Source organism: Carettochelys insculpta, chromosome 1 (assembly GCF_033958435.1).
Source record: "Carettochelys insculpta isolate YL-2023 chromosome 1, ASM3395843v1, whole genome shotgun sequence".
In the NCBI taxonomy this organism is placed as follows: Eukaryota; Metazoa; Chordata; order Testudines; family Carettochelyidae; genus Carettochelys; species Carettochelys insculpta.
In genome coordinates, this window is record NC_134137.1 from 130652808 (window position 1) to 130671225 (window position 18418).

At 43.6% G+C, this 18418-nt stretch overlaps 1 protein-coding gene across 3 annotated transcripts in view; it reads left to right on the plus strand.

Moving 5' to 3' along the window:
• The first annotated feature begins 2322 nt into the window (after positions 1 to 2322).
• CNGA3 (cyclic nucleotide gated channel subunit alpha 3) overlaps positions 2323 to 18418 on the plus strand; it is an 80467-nt gene continuing 64371 nt past the window's right edge. For all 3 annotated transcript variants that reach the window (XM_074991934.1, XM_074991942.1, XM_074991951.1), the window contains exon 1: positions 2323 to 2510. The gene's annotated coding sequence lies outside the window, so the exon portion shown is untranslated. The remainder of the gene's footprint in view (positions 2511 to 18418) is intronic.

An 18418-nucleotide genomic window follows, 5' to 3' on the forward strand; every position in this document is an offset into this window, starting at 1 on the left:
CCTCTTAATGTGGGCCATCCAAACAAGAGGTAATGATCATTTTATGACAAAGGCAGAACTTACTTTTTCCCACCTCTAATCCAAACAACCAGACTGGACCAATGTTCTTGTAAACTGTGCACTTGTGTGGGTACTCAGGAGAGATCCAGATGCTGTCCAGTTAATTAGCAGAGCACCTGCAGCTAGGTTTTGGGTTTCTACTGGTTGTGTATATTTACATGTGCCTTGGTGCACAGAAAAAATTTATTCTGCACAAGGATGTTAAAAATTCACACATGGATGAGGAAGAGTGAGAGAAAATTGGACTGGACATGATTTTGAACTGGGCAATCTTCTTTATTTCAGGTAGGATGCAAACAGAACAGCCATGATACTTCTTCAGCTCTCTCTCTTAGTTTTGTTCTTTACCTCTTTTCCCATTAGGGCCCTTAGCCTCTGAATCACTGCAGTAGTGTTAGCCTATCCTTTTTTGCACACTTGGAATGAGCAGAATGCATGTAACATCAGGTCTTGTTCTTAAATCATGGATGATTTTTACACTTATTCTGCGCTCAGCAGCATTAATTTTTGAATACCACCTTTGTCTGCCAACCTCCTGAGAGCCTGCTGTAGACTAACACTGAACTCCCATAATAATGCTGGTACCAATACCAGTCACTAACAAGATACTACCATGAGTAGTGGTGTGGAAGGAAATGATCACCTTTGTATATTTTATGCTCCAAGCTTCTAGAACTGCCCTCCTATTAATCCAGAATGGTCCAAGTCTGTTGACCTTGGCTTGGCATACTGCAACAAAGGGTTTAAGTGAAGTATCATTTAGGGGGTGGGTGGCATTTTTGTTTTTGCTACTTAAACTATGAGATGGTTAACTTAATGTGTGTTGGGGCTTTGTTATGATGCTGGGCAGTTAGTCTTTGCTATTTAAAACTAGCAGATTTACCCAGTTACTTGGCACAATTAATTTTTTTTAAATAAAAGCAAAAAGTATGTGCTTTGTTTAAACAATCGTATTTTTGAAGACAATATGTAATTTGGTGATTCCGTCTCTCTTTTCTGTTTGGTTTTATGAGAAGCAATCCCATTCCAGGCACATGCCATTTTTCTGGCACAATAAAACCTTGACATTGCTTTATATTACGATTAGAGGAAGCTATACACTGAATTTGGTGGTATTAGCTCTTACCCTTCAGGAGTTCTTGATTAAACAGACAAAAATATGTAGTAGATGTCAGGGTACCTAGAACTGTAGGTAACCATCTTCTTTCATTTAAATCAGTAAAAAAACCAGGTGATATCCCTAGTGTATGGGGCACATCCTTATGGTCAGTCTATTTGAATTAAGATTCTCCAGGAGGCTGCAGCTGAGACCCAGGCAGCTGTGCCCAAGCCTCTTTCAGCGTTGACTCGCCCAGCTTTTGTCAACTCATTTCCCAACCTGAAAACGTTTTAGTACCTAATGTTGTGATCGTTTGGGTCCATCTTTCACAGCTCTGAATGTGTCTGAGAGGGAAGTCACAGCTTTATAGACTCAGGTAAGGTAAAGTTCTGGGGGTGCATGAGAGCCAGCCTGGGACTCAAGTACGGAAACCGATACAGGGCTGGGGGAAGTCGGGTTTGTTTCTCACAACCTGCAAAGTGAAGGTGGTCTGCGGGTGGGGGGAGGGAGGGCAGGGCGTCCTCAGCTCGAGGGAGGGGCTCTCCCCCGCAGACGGCCTGGGCTGTCCTGGTGTTTGAGAAAGTTGGCAAAGGGGAGCGTCCCCGCCGAGCGGCGCAGGGCACCAGTCTCTGCCGCAGCAGCCCACCGGGAGGGCGCGCGCGGGCGCGCCCCACAGCGGAGTTACACTAGTTTCTACCCCAGCCCTGTGTGCGCGCCCGTGTGCCAGAGCGGAGTTACACAAATCTCTACCCAGCCCTCTGTGTGTGTGCGCGCGCGCCCCACAGCGGAGTTACACTCGTTTCTGCCCCTGCCCTGTGTGTGTGTTTCTGCCCCAATCCCACTTCCCCAGCCCCCTTCCCGTGCCCAGCTCTGCAGGCGAAGCCTGGGCCGCGGGGTGAGGGGGTGGGGGGCGCACGCCTCCCGGCCTTGGCGAGCGCGGGGCGGAGAGCAGCGCGCAGCAGGCCCCCTGGCGCCTTGCTGGGCCCGGCCGGCGCGCTCCGGCGCCAAAGGCCGATTAAAGAGCCGGGGGTGGGCACGGCGGGCTGGGGGGCGGGGCAGGGGAGGGAGGTTCCGGGATCGCTGCAGGTTTCTCCCCCCGGGAACCCTGCGCCGCCCCCGGTGCTGAGCCGGAGCCTGGGCGCTGGAGGGCAGCGCGGGCAGCCCCGGGCATGGGCCGTGGCGAGGCTGCGCGTCTTCCGCCGAGCCGCTGAGCGGGACCGCGGCCGGGTTGCCCCGGGGGCCGCACTGAGAGGCGGGTCCGGGCAGCGCGCTGGGCGCCGGAGCAACTGAGTCAGCGTCGCCCCGAGATGGTCGTGGCCGGAGCCGCCGTGTGCCCGCCGGACAGGCGCAGGTAGGGCGCGGCCAGCGGCTCCGCTCAGCGGGCAGGGGGCGAGAGAGACACGTGTGTGTGTGCGCGTATGTGTGTGTGAGAGAGAGAGAGCGAGAGCGCCGAGTGGCTGTCAGAAAACGGTGTGTGTGTGTGAGCTGTTTGTGGGGGTGCCAAGTGTGTGTGGGGGAGAGAGCTCTCGACGTGTGTAGTGTAGTGCGTGTGCGAGAAAGAGCGTGGTGTGTGATAGTTGTGTGAGACAGCGGTGTGTGATAGAGAGTTGTGTGTGCGGCGGGACAGAGAGCTGGGTGTGACAGCTCTCCGTGTGACAGAGCTGTGGGGGGAGGGTGTGACAGAGAGCCGCGTGTGTTTGTGGTAGAAAGTTGTGTGGGGTATAGAGAGCTGTGTCACAGCGCTGTGTGTGGTAGTTGTGGGGGGATAGAGAATTGGGGGGGGGTAGGGAGAGAAGCACGTAACAGGGCTCTCCCGCTGTGTGTGTGTGACAGCTGTGTGTGTGTTAGAGAGTGGGGATTGAGGCGTGTGTGTGTGTGTGTGTTTACTCAAATTGCCCCGGCCGGTGCCGTTACTGAGCGCGCTCCCGGGGCAGGGCTGGGGCTGCGGCGAGCGGGCTCACCCCGGCCGGTGGCTGCCTGCGCGGTGAGGCGCTGACACGGGTGTGCGCGTTGGTGTGGGTGGGGGGGATGTTCACACGTTGCTCGGCGTGTCCGGAAACGTGTCCCGCGCACGCCGACAGTCTGACCCTCGGAAAGAAGTTAAAACCTTGGAGCTCCGCCGGGCTCACTCCCGCGCTTTCTCGGTAACGCCACTGCACCCGGCCCTGGGGCTCCCGGCCCCCGCAGCCGCCGGGGAGCTCTCAGTGCCCCGCACCCCTACCTCCGTGAGACTCCTCGGCTACAGGGCACAGTCTGTGCATCATCGCGCGCGTGTAAACGATTCAGATTTGAGCCTAGTGATTTCCAGGCCCTCCTTCAGCTTCCCCCTACTGAGTGCCACCGAGCAGCCCTGCGGGGGAGCAGGATGCCTACTGCAGAGTGCACACAACTCATCACACACACAAGCCTCAGGAGTAATCGCTTACTTCGCAAATAGTCCCGTTGAAACGAAGGGGTACACTGCCGACCTGTTGCCTTCCCTGGGGGGAAAGGCATTGAGTGCCATACAGGTTGTTTGATTTGTTCTTTAATGAGGTGGACTGTTTTTTTCCCAGAGAGTGCAGTTTTATCACCATGCAGTGCTGGCTTTCAGCCTGTCAACAATCACCTAAAAAAAAATGCAAACAGGCCTAATTAAAAAAACGCGCCAAACTCAAACCCTTACTCTGCAAAATGCACTCACGCTGGAGGAGATTTTCAAAATGTTGTCATTCACTTTAGTGAGAGCAGGAACAACTTAAAATTTAACATAATAGTAAATGTAAAGCAAATAGCCCTCAACCCAATAAAAACAAACATATCCCTCCAAGTTTCTTTTTAAGGACGCAAAACTGGATTTGAATTCTTCACCTTATTATCTGAACTGACAGTGCATGACATCTGGAAAGGGCATAAATAATGTAGGACATACGCACAATTACACGTAAACCTTATCTATCAGGTGTTGGAAAAACAAATCCCAACTTTTGCAACTCCACCAACAACTCCAACTCCATCTAACTCCAGCAACTTTGCTTCACCAGCATTAGCAAAGTTAGAACCTTTAGTCTAGGTGGTAGACTGGTAATTGCCAGTGTTTTAAGCTGGGCATTCTCAAACCATACATAGAATAGCTCTAACCAACATCATCCCTAAAACAGTGAAGGTGTCCAGTGGCCCCTCTCTACAAGAATTACCAGTGTTGCAGTATCAAAACAAAAAGCAGTCAAGTAGATGCTTCGTATATTGGACAGACTTCTAACTCCCTTAGACAAAGGGTCAATGGGCACAAAACAGACATCAAAACACTCCAGATCCACAAACCAGTTAGTCAAGATTTTAATGGAATGGGGCATTCTATCAATGACCTAAAGGTATGTGTGTTACTGAAGAGAAATTATCACACCGTTTTGGAAAGAGAAACATCTGAGCTGGCTTTTATATTCAAATTCGGCACATTAACACATGGTTTAAATCGTGATGGGAACTTTCTGAGTCACTATAGGGGCTTGTCTGCATACTTGGCTCAATCTAATTCTTGACCTTCCCCCCCACCCCTCCACTCTCTGATTTGCTCACCTTGATTATCTTTTTCTGATTTGTCCTCCTTGCTTACTGTTTTTGGTTCTCTGTGCCTTAAATATTGAGTCTGTTCTGGTCTGGCTATGGTCTGAAGAAGTGGGTCTGTCCCACGAAAGCTCACCTAATAAACCATTTTTCTAGTCTTTAAAGTGCTACTTGACTGCTTTTTGTTTTGATAGTGTATAGACTAGCATGGCTTCCTCAGTGTTGCAGTGAAACTGATGTGTGTGTCAGCAATGATGAGACATTTTTGCAAAACTTCCCTAGCACAGAAAAGGTTATAATGTATCTAACAATATGTACTATGCCAGTGTTTCTTAAACTATGTTCCTTGGCACACACATGTTCTGTGAACAACTCTCAGGTGTGCCATGAGCATGACACTTTTTTATCATATGCTGGTGGTATACAGCTTCTGTTATTCACTCCAAATACAATGTTACTTCTTCATTGCTGTGGTACCTGATTAAATTATTTCATTTTTGTTGTATATATTGCTGTTTGGATTGTTTTAGTCTGGTAGGTTTTTGAAGAAAAATTTCATAGGTGTTCTGCATAAAAAATATTATTATTTGGTGTTCCATGGTCTCAAAAAGTTTAAGAAACACTGCATTATACAATGATGACTATAATCAGTGTATTTATTTAATGTGCAAGGCACTAATTTTTAAAGGCAAAAGCCAAAGGAAACTTGATGCCGGTTTATTTGAATATTAATTTTGTAATTGCTGAAGAAATAAAAATAGCAAAAATGTCAATATTTGCTAATAGGTAACCATTGTTTTTATTCTTTCCTTTTTATTTCAGAGAGATTGCATTCAAAATAAGTAGTGATAGGGATTGTGAACTTAGAGCTCTGTAATTTTCACAGCTACGGTAGAGTAAATTGTGATTTAAATAGCCTTTGAAATAACTCAGAGATAACATTGACTAGTTCTATCTTCAATATGCTTTCATTATTTCCTTTCCTTAATATTTTGTGTCACCTTCATTGGCAACTGAGGGTAAAATTACCCATTGTATACAGTATCTCCTGTCTCGCTTCACGCGCTGATCAGGAAAATGAATCTTTCATGTAGCACTTGGATTGTCATGGTGACCAGTAAGCTATAGTAATCATGGCAAACGTGGTGCACAATTTGTGAGCTCGTCAGCTTTGAAAAATTGAATACCCTGAACATTTGCCATGGCTGGAATATCCTCTCTTGTATCCCAGCTTCCTTTAGTGGTGCCTCTGTTGACATCAGATTATGTCATCCAGTTTGTACTTTAGCTCTGTCATTTCAGGTCGTCACATTATCTTGCAGCATTTTCTGTTGTTGTTATCGCTTTTCATTAGTCTTTTAAAATCCTGCTCTTTTGAACACCTTGCTACCACGTGTAAAATGTGATACATATGAGGTTTTATGATTCGCTTTTCTAATCAAGATGAACTTGTGTAGTAGTCTATATATAGTACGTTAAAAGCAAATTTGCTTGAATAATTTAAGTAATCCTATAACTATTCACTTAGGCTGGGTGTACAAGAGCCCCTTCCTTTTGGAAGGGGCATGTTAATGAGCAGGTTTGAAAGATGCTAATGAGGCACTGCCATGAATATGCAGCACCTCATTAGCATAATGGCAGCCGCAGCAATTCGAAAGTGCGGCTTTTCGAATCGCGTGCCGCCTGTGGAAACGGGGCCCTTCCAAAAGGATGCCCCAGTTTTCAAAAGCCCCTTCTTCCTATCTGGTGTTAGCGCCTCATTAGCATCTTTCAAACCTCCTAATTAACATGCCCCTTCCGAAAGGAAGGGGCTTGTATAGGCACAGGGTTACATAAAACATGAATTTGCTTTAGCTGTCTTCATGTCCCTTTTGTGTTCATTTTTCACAAATATCCTAGCAAATAAATATGTTGTCACAAATGTTTGCAGAAACAGGAATATTTAGTTAAATGTTGGAGAGTATTTGCAGAAAGTTAATTTTAAACGAGTAAAGAAGTCTGCTTTTAAGTGTTATGCTAATCTAGTTATGGAACAGAAAAAATCCCATGTGATCTGGGTATCCAATCAAACTAAACACAGTTTGAAATTTTAATTTCCAATATTGTGTTAAATATTTATAACTGACTGTTCCTAAAAAAGTCTATTACCCCATAATTATTCGTAGAAATTATCTAGTAAAATGTTAGGTGGTGAATAAATCTTGAATAAAACTGAAATTTGTGCAGAGGCAATTCAGAAACGAAAAAACCCATGAAATCTAACTAACAAATTACTTGCTAAGAGCTATTCACGCAGCTTTAGTTAAAAGCAAAAATCCAACCAAGTAATGACTCAAGGACAATCCTGTGATGTTCAATCCAGTAACTTTGTTTTACATTAAAACTGTATGTGTACCTACATACAAACGTATAGAAACAGTAGTGCATAAACACCATTGAGGTTATATATGTGTATTTTGTTTAAAGGCATAATTCCTACCAAGGTTAATAAGAGATGCACATATAAATTCTTTGGATCTTAATGGGAAAATGACCTCAGAGATTACAGAAAATGCCATATAACTTGGCTAATACTCATAAGAGTTTAAATAAAACATTTATTTAAAAATTCTTCAGAGGAATTGTTCAAATTACAGTTTTAAACTGTATTTTAATAGTCCAAAAGAAAAACAACTGAGGCCTAAGGAAGGCAGCCTATGTATTATTCTCTTCATCTTGCTGGGCTTGATTCAGTAGTCTTTATATAAATAAAGCTGAAGTCTGTGAGAGTTTGCAGTTATGACTGTAGGTTTTTGCACAAGTCTGCAGTTCAGAAAAATATTTAAGCATGTGCTTAAACGCTGATTTCCAAGCTTAAAGTTGATTGCAGTTAAAAGGCCAAGTTTTCAAATATATTTAAGTGTCCAAAGGGGCAGATGGATGCTTAGTGAGGTTGAGATTCAGGCATCTAACTACTTTTGGAAATTTCACTTGGAACCTATCCTTTCATGCTTTAATGATATTGAGAATATGGCCCAATGTGGTTCAAATATGTAACGATAGACGCATGCTTTTCAGATGTAGGGACAAAGTGTTGGGGATTAAAATATAGCTTACATTCACATTGAAATTGATAATATAGTCTCATCCTATATATAAAGAGTTCATCTACACCACAAGATCAATGTTTTATTAGTCAAGGACCCATCAGCATAGCAGAGATTGTGCATTTCATGGTTAAAGCAAATTGGCAAAGCTGCTTGAAAAAATAAGCAGGCAGCCAGCCCATCTTTATTATTCTTTTGCTAGCATGTGCAATCAGACCAGTCTTTCCCTGAACATTAACATTCCCTCACTTTTTAAAAGGTAAGGTACATTATTTTTATCTTTTTATTATTTAATTTAGTACAGAAGAATCAAGCATATGAAATACCAAATCAGAAACTAAGAATGTAGGATTGATTGGAAATAACATACTTCCAGTGACTTTAATGGAGTGCCACATGGACACATACAACTGTTCTCATGGTTCTTTTCTAAGCAACACAACACAGTGTGTTTTCCAGTTCACCTCTTTCATTCTATTTCCACTCCTGGCAGCTAAGCATTTTGAATGCTCTAATAACATGCTGAATATTGTAACGTTTTAAATTGCTTGAACTCCATCGCCCACATGGCCTACAGCACAAAATTAAAAAAAAATGTGAAAAACAAGACAGCATACTATTTTATTCCAGTGAAAGCAAAGATGATCAAAACTGTACAGCAAACCCTCGAAATGCGCGTCTTCAAGTTGTGCTTAAGTTGAAGAAGCCAGGCAGGCAGGTAGCCGCTGCAGCTGGGGGAAGTCAGGCGGAAGCAGTGCCTGGCTCCCAGAGAAGTGGGGAGCCAGGAAACTGACCAGCCCTGGTGGGGGGATCAGTTTCCTGGCTCCAGCAAGCCCAGGGGATCTGGGAACCACGCAGCAGTTTCTTGGGTCCTGCAAGCATGGTGGGACGGAAGCTGCCACCTGGTTCCCACTCCCCGCCACTCTGGGAACCAGGAAACTGACCATCCCTGGTGGGCTGGTCAGTTTTCCAGCTCCTGCAAGTGCATCTCCCCAGACTTGCATGAAATTTGAGTTATGCGGGGGTGGCGAGGAACACAACCCTCATGTAACTTGACGGTCTACTGTAATAAACTCCTATCATACCTGTGTTATAACAACCAAAGCCACAACAACAGCAAGCCAAAATTAAAGTGAAAATAAAGGTTATCTTCAGTTAAGGAGAGAGAATTCCAGAATTACAGAGCTTGATGGAAAAGGTTCAGCCTCCTATCTTGCCATTCTGATGGCCAAGTTTTACAGTTCTTTTGCAGATAAAATGTTCTAAAGTTGGAAGGTATGAAAGAGTGAGAGAGTGCAAGGGTGAGCGAGACACTTTACACACTCAAGCCAATTCCAGTGTTGTTGAAGTAATGAGGCTGCAGGTGGCTCAGGCCCATAAGGGCTAGGCTGTTCTTTCTTGCTCAGAGCGCACTTTGGTGCTATGGAATAGGAACTATCTGGCACAGACTGAGAGTTCTGTGGGGTTAATTACTTGAACCCCTGTGGGTGGAAATAGGGATCTGGTCTCCATTCTCTTGTACTGTGTGTGGTCATTTACCCTTGTGTAAAGTATAATTAAACCAAAATTATCTGTTTATTTACATGGACATTAATTTCCAGAACCATGACTTGGACATGTTGCTAGTTCCCTTCCCTCCTCTTTAAAGGCTATGTCTACACAGCAGCATTATTTCCACATAAGCTGCTCTGGAAGAGATGTTCTAGAATAGCTTATTTTGAAATAATGCTGCAACACATAACATTCATTTCAAACTACCACTCAGCTATTTTGAAGTAGAGCATCCACACACGAGTGCCTATTTTGAAATAGATCCACTGGATGAATTATGGCTTATTTTGAAATAGGTTCTTTCACCTGTCTACACAGCCCCTATTTTGAAGTACCTGTTTTGAAATAGACACCATTCCTTGTACAAAGAGGTTCACTACTTTTGAAATAAGCCAGCCACTATTTTGAAATTGTTTCAAAATAGCATTTGCATTGTGTAGATGCTCACCAAGTTATTTTGACAAAGTGGCTGTTATTTCAAAATAACTTTGGTGTGTAGACACATCTGAACAGATAATTGTAATCCATTACTCCTCTTATGTACAGATCACATCCACACACAAAAGTGGATTGAAAGAGCAATCCATTCTGTCGACAGAGAGCATCCAGACTGTCCGGCTGCTCTCTTGAGAGAAAGGTCAACTAGAAGCTCAGCAGACAGGGCTGCTCAGGGAACCAGAAGCCCTGACAGTTGACATTAAGGGCCCCGGGATTGTCTACAAAGCCTTTTTGTTGATTGAAAACTGTCGACAAAGGCATTATACCTGAACGCGGAGAGGTACAACACTTCCAGTGGTTGTGCTGGGGGTTCTCAACAGTCTGTTGACAAAGCACGTTTTGCAAGTAGACACTGTGGTTTTTTTTGCGGAAGGTTGGTTTGGCTGGAAAAACCCTCTTGTGTAGAGAGAAACCGTATCTGTTATAATAATTGTTAATACTGGTATAAACCCACTGAAAGAGAGTGCAGGTTTAAGACCATTATCTATTCTTTCCCTGAGGACCCAAACTTACTTGACTCTTTCCCTCATGAATTGCATTACATAGGCATTTAGATCAGGTCACTTACCCCGAATCCTGGGTCTTGCAGGTTGGGGAGGGTGGGCGTGTTTACTTCAGTCAGCCTCTATAAGGCCAGGGAAATCAGGCCTTCAGTTGTATTTTTGGATAGCCAGTTGTTCCAATCCAGCTATTATGAAGTGATGTTGTAAGAAGGGATAATTAACTGGAGGTCAAACGCCCAGGTATAAAAGACTTACTAGAGCAGTAGTGGATTGGAGTCTGTCTTATGTAAATAATGTAGGTAAACCTGTGCATAGCATAACTGCTGCTTGGATGATAAGTCAAATATTTACAAAATCTCTTGTTATACCGTTGCTTGTTGTGCTATTTTTTGTTATTTATCCTAACGTTTAGAAGGGATAGGAATTAGTAGGCTTGCGTGTGTGTAGTTGGTAAAACTTACTTCTTTCGACAGTGATAAATACTCCACCTTCAAGAGCTGAATTTGAATTGTGCAGTTTTCCTGCAAGCAGTTCTGATCCTTTCAGTACAACTTTTGGAATACTAAATTCTCACTTTGGTAAAACTCCTTTTGACATAAGATGGATGTATTGAAATTGTGGTGCCATAGCAAGGTTTTGTTGTCCTAGAATTTCTAGAAGTACATAGTTCAAAATGTGTTCTCTCCAGGGTGCGGTATTTATCAAAGTTATAAAAGGAGACAGTTTTAATTATTAGTTGGGTAGATGCAAACCATATTACTCCTACCTTTTTCCAGTACTGATAAGGTGTGTGCGGTACACTCTACGTTCAGTTGTTTCTCAGTACAGTAATTCATTTTATTCCCAACTGTAATGTTATTGTCACTTTGAGTAATTAGTAGTTTTACTTGAAATAGCTAAAAGTATGGACTTTTTTTGTGAAATTAGGAGCCAAATTCTGATGTAATTTATTCTGCAAATCTGATTAGCAGTGTTTCTCCGGATTAACACTACTGAGGCTGAGGACAGAATTGGTATTTGTAGTTTCTGCTTCAGTTATTAAAACCCATTTTCAATTAAAGCTATTTATTACATTTATATATTAGTTAACACTCCATAATTTATATAATCGGGTACTTTTCAGTAAAATGAGGAACACTGCTTAAATATAGAGGGTCTGATTTCCATCTACATAAGGGCCATCTTGTGTTGCTTTAGACCTGTAGACAAGTGTTAATGTCAATATAAATATATTTTTCTTCTGTGGTAAATTTGCACTGCCAGAGTGGTATAAAGTGGTATTCCTGTAAATGAAAATCAGGCCTATGGATGAATAAGGAGACAGATTTCTATTTAACATGACATACTGTGAAAAATTATTTTTTCTTTGTCCAGCATGTTTTGTGTGTGCATGTGTGTGTGTGTGTGTGGTTTGAATGTCACCTTTTTGAGTTTTTGACTAAATCTGAATTTGGAACATATCAGAACTGTATGGGCCTGATAAAGTACTATATTAATGCTCATTTTGCAACAGATGTACACTTGTCTAAAACTATTATTACTGATTTGTAATACATTAGTGCTTAGGAGTCCCCTTCATGGATAAGGGCCTGGTTTTACTAGGCATTAAATAAACACAAATTAAAAAGTGAAGAAGTAGTGAATGAGGCTCAAAGTCTTTAGAGCTGTACAAAACCTTTTCTTCTAAATTAGCAAAAGCATATATGAAACTAAAGTTGTTAAATTTCATCCGAATCTATTTGTTGTCAAATGCTTTACATAGTCCTACATGAAATGTAGCATTTATTATGATCATTAATGACAAACAACACTTTAATTGCTGTCCACATCTAAAAGCAAGAAGGATTAAAAAGTACTTGAATTATTTGCCTATGAAATAAGCAGTGCTATCATTAATATATAATTTATTGTATTTTTAGCAAAATGATATAAATTTCTCATATAGCCCTAGTTTTTACCTTAATGATTAATGTATGTGGAAGCAACACTGTAGGGTGTGCAATTATTATTCAGATTAACATAACTAAATTTGAAGAGATAAATGTCAGTTTCCAGAATAAAGTAAAAATATTGCTTTTGTTGTTGTTAAAGATATCAGACTTGCAAGAGCTAGAGTTGGTTTCAGCTAACAGATTGTTTTATTGTTTGACACTGGGAAATGTTTTGCTTCTACAGGTTGAATCTCTCTCATCCAGCACCCTCAGGATCTGACTGGTGCTGGATGAGAGAATTGGCTGGATGATGGGAGGTCATTTTTACCAACTGTTCCGCTGCTTATTGGGCTCTGAGAAGACATTTAGGGGTAATTTACAGATAAATAACAGCACAGAACTCTTAGAGCCAGATTTGGTGTCTGTAAACAAACTCGTACCGAAAGTATTTAAGCCTGAGGCACAGTCGTTTTTCATGCATGACTCCTTGACGTGCTGTGCTTAAAGTCAAACCCCAGAATTCTGCAAATTTGAACATTGCAGCAATACACTGAGGACCCAATTTCCAAACTAGAATGCCTAACTTAGGCAATTGCATTAGAGGGCTAAACGCACATTTAATCATTTTACCTACTGGCTAAATGCCTATTTTAAGGATCTAAAAATAGTTGCCCAAGTTTAGATGCCCAAGTTTAGATACCCAAATTTGATGGGTAAGAGGCACGGAGAAGACAAGATATTTCAGGGACTAAATTTGCACACTGCACTTAAAATACTTAGATGCTGGTTTTGGATGTCTACATAGATCTAACACAGGTCACAATCTGCTTCCATTAAAATCATTGTGAGTTTTCCCATTGATTTAAGTAAGACTACGATCTGTCCATGTAGGTATACAAATATTTGTTCTGTAAAAAATGAAAATATTGCAGGCTTGGTTCTCCACTGCTCTGTACCTTTTGTAGTCATTTACATCTCAGCAAAGTGGGTGTAAAGTGCTACCATTCTAATCTGGCAGTCGTTTATCTCCATTAAGCACTCATTTTGCCCAGCTATCAGAGAGGTAGCCATGTTAGTCTGTATTTTCGAGAACAACAAGAAGGCCTGTGGCACCTTATAGACAAACAGATATTTTGTTAGTCTGTAAAGTGCCACAGAACTTCTTGTTGTTTTCCCAGCTATAAATGCCTACATAGAGTGCAAGGGAGTGAACAATCAACCTATAGGGCAGAGGTGGGTAAATGATGGTTTTTGCAGGCTGCTTCTGACCTCTCAGCTGTTTTAATCTGCCCCTTGAGCTCCCACTAGAGAATGGGGTCATGGGCTTGTCGTGCTCTTCATGTGCTGTTGCTTCGTGTGGATCCCAGAAGCAGTGGCACCTCTCCCACTCTGTCTCCTATACCTAGGGCCAGCCAGATGGCTCCATGCACTGCCACCACCTCAAGCACCACCCTCACAGCTCCCACTGGCTGGAAACTGCAGCCAGTGACAGCTGCAGGGGCGGTGTCGGTAGATGGGGCAGCGCTTGCAGATGGGGCAGTGCACAGAGGTGCTTGGCTGTATGTCTGTGTAGAAGCTGCGGGAGATGTGCTGCCCAGAACCTACACCCTTGAGCACCCCAACTTCCTGCACCAACCCTGATCCCCCTCTTGCCCTCGAAACCCTTTTATCCCATCCCAAAGCCATCTCCTGCTCCCCAGATCCCGCATACCTGGTCCTAGCCCGGAGTCAACACCACCAGCTGGAACCCTTACCTCCCTGCTCCTCGGCCCACTGCTCCAGCCCTAATCCCCTCCCATCCTCTAAACCCCTCAGTCTGAAACTGGAGCACCCTCCTGCAGTCCAAACCTGTCACCCTGAGCCCCACCCCAGAGGCTGCATCCTCAGTGAGAGGCCACGCCCCCCATCCCCAACGCTGGGCCCCAGCCCCGATCCCTCTCCTGTCCTCAAACCCCTCGGTCCAGGCCAGGAGCCTGCTCCTGCACCCCAATCCAAATGTTGTGGTCATTCATGTCCTTCCATACAATTTCCACACCCTCGGGCCAAAAACAGTTTGTTCACCTCTGCTATAAGAAATAGTCCTGGGCAAGGGTTCTAAGCCAAGGGTAGGGAATTTTTTTTGGGTGGGGGGTCACTGGTCCATTGACAAATCAGTCAGGGGCCACAGAAGCGAAAGGAAAAAACAGCAAAATCAAAACCCACCTCGCTGATGTGGTCCCTGACTGTATGAGGGCCAGGGCTATGGGGTCTGGGTGGGAGAGAGGGTGAAGGAGCAGGATGGGAATTGGGGGCGTGGGGGATCTGGGTGGGAGGGGGTGTAACAGAGGGGCAGGATCTGGGAGGGAGGGGTTCAGTACCAGGCTGGTTGTGGGTGTTGGTGAGAGGAAGGCCACAAAAGGGTTTGGAGCATGGGGTCTGGAATGGAGGGGTCTGGGTGGGGAGTTGGGGTGGTAGGGAGGGACAGGAAGAGGATGGGATTGCGGTCTGGATGGGATGGGGCGCAGGAAGTGTCTGGGCATGTGGGGTCTAGGCAAGAGGGCTTCACTTACCTTTGCAGCACTCCTGGACTCACATGGACCTGTGGCCACTCCCCACTCCTCCCAGGCTCCATCCTTTGCTGCTCTGATTGGCCAGAATTCTGGCTAATCAGAGCAGTGGTTGGAAGCCTCCCCCACCGCAGCCCCCCTCCGCCCACTGGGGGAACAGCAGCGAGTGGCAGTGGACCTCAGAGCTGCTTCCTGCCCCCAGGCCCCCCTCAGAACCCATGGTCTGGATCCAGACAGTGGCTGGCCTTATCCAGCCTGGAAGGCTCAGGCCTCCATACGCTCCACCCACTACAGGCCAGATGCCATGGAGGGGAGCCCCAAGCCTTTCGGGGGACGGATCCAGACATGCCATAGTCCAGATCCAGATCACAGGTGAGGGGTTTCCTCACCGCTGGTCTAAACCTTTGCTATTGAAATCAGTGACAAAACCTCTAAGAGCATTAGTGAAAGCAGGATTCAGCCTCAAGGTTTTACTTCTTCTCTTTTGCTGGTGTATACAGGAGAGTGCGGTTAAAAGGTAGGAACGTATTTAATCTAGCACAGGGTAACAGCACGATCCAGTTCGTCACTAATTATTTTATATGAGGACCATATTCTATCCTTTTCCCTTGCCTGCTGGGATGTTCATTCTGTATAGCTGAGAGTAAATTATGTTTACATTTTCAGTTCTTTTAGCGTGCTAAAATACTGACCAAATCTCAAGGAAGAAAATGAAATGTGAAAAACAGTTTGCTAAGCATCACATAAGAATGTTGTATGCGTACACATGACCTTTAATTGTTTAAGAACAGAAATATCTTCTTGGAGTAGTAGGATGTTGAGTAGTTTATCAAGACTTTGTGTACTTTATGCTAAATATAAATAACTGAAATAATAGGGTTACTGAACAAATAAGCTGATTTCTTTTTACTAATTCAGTCTTTAAGAGAAACATCTCCAATTATAGCACCAAGTTTATTTTTAAAAAATGGGGACAGATCATCAGCTGGTATAAATGAGATTAGCTCTACTGACTTCAATGGAACTATTCTAATTGCCACTGAGCCATAATATTCTTTAACTCCAAATAGTATAGTCATCACCAAGGAGCTCATCTTATACAACTGAGTTCATATGAGTAGTCCAATATATTTAAAAGTGCCTATTCATAGGAGTAAGAATTATTTTCAAGAGTAAGGACTGCATGTCAGGAAGTTGTCTTTCATTTTCTAATATTTAAGCATTATTATATACTTTTGCTGCGGCAAAGTGCATTTTGTAGTAATTTGTGACACAATCTTACATTGATTACTCATCTGAGTAGTCCTGACACTGTCATTGGAGTATTTTAATGTATAATTTGTTCTCAGAAGAAGTAAGGGATTGCAGGATCTATCCATATGATTTATGTTACTGGATATCTGATTATAGATTATTACAATTCTATTTTCTGTTATTTATTATGTATGTTCCCTACATTTTGATAAGGGTGGTAGATATTATAATTTTTCCACATTAGTTTTGTATGCAGTATATTATTTTCATATATTTTCTATTTTAATGTGCTTTCATAATAGGTGTTAGCAGTGATCATTGATTCCATGAGATGACAAATGCCATCAACTTTGATTGGGCCCAGAATTATTATATAATATAGGGTGGAATTTTCAGAGATAGCTAAGGGGCTTAGACACATCTATTGATTTAGGTTCTTTTGAAAATCTCATGCTTTGTGTTGAGGAGTGTAAATTTAATTAAAGGTGCAATGACCTGTCATCTAAACAAAAAAGCAGTCATGTAGCACTTTAAAGACTAACAAAATAATTTATTAGGTGATGAGCTTTTGTGGGACAGACCCGTGTCTTCAGTTCTGGACAGATTCACAATGTGATTTTGCCATTGGGACAAGGGTGTGTGTGTGTGGGTGTGTGTGGGGCAGGGGAGACTTTGTGGAATTTTTATCTCATGATGCTTTACCACTCGCTGTCTCTAGTTTATATGTAGCTCATCATCTTGGTTCCCCAATCCATCAGTCCAGTTGTATGCTAGTGTGATTGTTGATTTCAGTGGAGTCACACCAGTCTAAATCCTAATGATATAATAATGAATCAGTGAAGCCCCATCCAAGTAGTGGCAGGATGTAGTTTCCACCTGAAAGCTGTTCAGTGGTCTTTGTGAAGCTGTTTGATTTCAATCCAATGCCTTGTGGATAGTCACATAATCAAAATTATTCCTACATTACACTACATAGTTACCCATGTTGACTACAAGTTGCACCTCTTAAATCTGGGATTATGTCATGTGGCAACCATGGATGTTCCAGGACCAACACCAGCATACAAGGGCCAGTTTCCATTAGCTTGTTCAGAGTCAGTGACGGCGGGGATGACCATGGTCAGAGCAGCGGCAGGCTGGAACAGAAGCTCCTGCCTGTCCCATGGAAGCTCAGGGCTGGGATTTGAAGGCCCTGGGCAGCCCCAGGGAGAGTGGGCCCAGGACTGGAGCCCCATGGCAGCCCAGTGGCATTCTGGCTGGGGATGGAGTCCATGGGGAGCAAGAATCTGGGGCCAACAGCCCTGGAAGCACTGACCTCCTGGTGGCCGACCGCCCTGGTTCAACAAATTCTTTTGTTTGGGACCCTTCAGGTCCAGCCCAGGCTGGACGAGGGAGGTGCAATCTGTATTTAGTTTGGTAATCGCCAGAAGATAACTAAGAATGACCTTATTAGGTAAGACAAATGGTCCATCTAGCCCAGTATCTTCCAACAGTGACCAGCACCAGGTGCTTGAGAGGGAGCAAACAGAACAGTTAATCTTCAGGTGATCCATCCCCTGTCACCCATTCCTGGCTTCTGGCAAACAGAGGTTAGGGACACTTCAGTGCACAGTTTTGCATCTCTGCCTGTCCTGGCTAACAATCATTGATAGACCTACCCTCCATTAATTTATCTAGTTCTGTTTTGAACTATGTTATTGTCTTGGCTGCCACAACATCCCCTGGCAAAGAGTTCCACTGGTGGACTATGTGTTGTGTGAAGAAATACTTCCTTTTGTTTGTTTAAAAACTGCTGCCTATTAAGATACTGCCCTCTGGTGACTGGTCGGTCATATGTTCAGTACTCAGCGGGCTAGCTGTCTTTATCACAATTGGCACAAATTGGCAGTCCGAACAGAGAGATCAAGGACTGAAAAGACAGCTGAACAGACTTACTTCATTACTTTAGAGGTGTTCCTTGCTGGCCACCTTCTGGCATTGTGGAGACTGTGGGAAATATCTATATTGTGACTTGGTTTCCCTGCTTGCTTTTGTATTGTTACCAGTTGAGTTTAGAGGGGTTAATTTCTTGCCTGGAACAGAAGACTGGATAGTATGTAAGCAGGAGGCATATTGGCTGGTATGAATGAATTATCAAGCACTACTAACATATTAGTAGTTCCCCTTCTTTGCTTAGTAGCCTCTTTTAATGCCAATCTGTTTACAGGTTTTGATGGACAGGCCTTGGTTCTTCTGGATCCTGCCACACACTTGGCAGGGTGTATCTGCTTTATCTTCTTCCTATAGGAATTTATTTGGCAGTATCTCTACCCTTCTCACTCCTGCCTGGCAGGGTCATCAGGGC